This window comes from Eptatretus burgeri, chromosome 11 (assembly GCF_056783735.1).
Source record: "Eptatretus burgeri isolate ZD-2024b chromosome 11, Ebu_testis_v1, whole genome shotgun sequence".
Taxonomy (NCBI): domain Eukaryota; kingdom Metazoa; phylum Chordata; class Myxini; order Myxiniformes; family Myxinidae; genus Eptatretus; species Eptatretus burgeri.
In genome coordinates, this window is record NC_140971.1 from 8692796 (window position 1) to 8695187 (window position 2392).

Genomic DNA, 2392 nt, shown 5'->3' on the forward strand with positions numbered 1-2392 from the left:
TCCCAACACCCAACTTTACACACCCCACGTGACGACATCCCGCCTTCAATCACCAAACCCAACACACCCCACGTGACGACATCCCGCCTTCAACCACCAAACCCAACACACCCCACGTGACGACATCCCGCCTTCAACCACCAAACCCAACACACTCCACGTGACGACATCCCGCCTTCAATCACCAAACCCAACACACCCCACGTGATGACATCCCGCCTTCAATCACCAAACCCAACACACCCCACGTGACGACATCCCGCCTTCAACCACCAAACCCAACACACCCCACGTGACGACATCCCGCCTTCAACCACCAAACCCAACACACCCCACGTGACGACATCCCGCCTTCAATCACCAAACCCAACACACCCCACGTGACGACATCCCGCCTTCAATCACCAAACCCAACACACCCCACGTGATGACATCCCGCCTTCAATCACCAAACCCAACACACCCCACGTGATGACATCCCGCCTTCAATCACCAAACCAAACACACACAACGTGACGACATCCCGCCTTCAACCACCAAACCCAACACACCCCACGTGACGACATCCCGCCTTCAACCACCAAACCCAACACACCCCACGTGACGACATCCCGCCTTCAACCACCAAACCCAACACACCCCAGGTGACGACATCCCGCCTTCAACCACCAAACCCAACACACCCCACGTGACGACATCCCGCCTTCAACCACCAAACCCAACACACCCCACGTGACGACATCCCGCCTTCAAACACCAAACCCAACACACCCCACGTGATGACATCCCGCCTTCAACCACCAAACCCAACACACCCCACGTGACGACATCCCGCCTTCAACCACCAAACCCAACACACCCCACGTGATGACATCCCGCCTTCAATCACCAAACCAAACACACCCCACGTGATGACATCCCGCCTTCAACCACCAAACCCAACACACACAACGTGATGACATCCCGCCTTCAACCACCAAACCCAACACACCCCACGTGATGACATCCCGCCTTCAACCACCAAACCCAACACACCCCACGTGATGACATCCCGCCTTCAACCACCAAACCCAACACACCCCACGTGACGACATCCCGCCTTCAATCACCAAACCCAACACACCCCACGTGACGACATCCCGCCTTCAACCACCAAACCCAACACACCCCAGGTGACGACATCCCGCCTTCAACCACCAAACCCAACACACCCCACGTGACGACATCCCGCCTTCAACCACCAAACCCAACACACCCAGGACCTCAGCCCCCAAACTTTACCCTAACCTCACCTACCCCATCCAAGCTTCAACCCAACAATGCACTCCCCACCTCCCCTCAACCACTTATCGTACTCCCACTCCTCATCTTCAATCTTCCCACCCCACCACACCTTGTACTCCCCAACTCCTCCATCCCACAACCTAACCCTCTCCCACCTTCAACCCTAACCCCACCTTAAACTGCCAACAGATAACCTCACAACCACACCCCCACTTTAAACCCTCCAGACCCAACCACACCTTCAACCCTAAAATCCTCAACGTTCAAACACCAAATCGCCCCCACCTTCAACCACAAACTCCTCCCCGTCCCTACCAATGAGGCTTCAAACATGAATTTTGAATCGTTCTTCATTTTATCGTGAAATTATCAGCTCACCGATACGGCAGGTGTATAAACACCTGTATATTTGGGATTATAAAATGTATTATTGCCCCTGTTATCAATGATAACAGTACCATAAACACGAATATAAAAGTCCATTTTATCTGGGCAGTAGAGCTCGGAGAGAGAGGGGGAGAAGGAAGGAGAAGGGGAGAGAGAGAGAGAGAGAGAGAGAGAGAGAGAGAGAGAGAGAGAGAGAGAGAGAGAGAGAGAGAGAGAGAGAGAGAGAGAGAGAGAGAGAGAGAGAGAGAGAGAGAGAGAGAGAGAGAGAGAGAGAGAGAGAGAGAGAGAGAGAGAGAGAGAGAGAGAGAGAGAGAGAGAGAGAGAGAGAGAGAGAGAGAGAGAGAGAGAGAGAGAGAGAGAGAGAGAGAGAGAGAGAGAGAGAGAGAGAGAGAGAGAGAGACAGAGAGACAGAGAGACAGAGACAGAGAGAGACAGAGAGAGAGAGAGAGAGAGAGAGAGAGAGAGAGAGAGAGAGAGAGAGACAGAGAGAGAGAGAGACAGAGAGAGAGAGAGAGAGAGAGAGAGAGAGAGAGAGAGAGAGAGAGAGAGACAGACAGAGAGAGAGAGAGAGAGAGAGAGAGAGAGAGAGAGAGAGAGAGAGAGAGAGACAGAGAGAGAGACAGAGAGAGAGAGAGAGAGAGACAGAGAGAGAGACAGAGAGAGAGACAGAGAGAGAGACAGAGAGAGAGACAGAGAGAGAGACAGAGAGAGAGACAGAGAG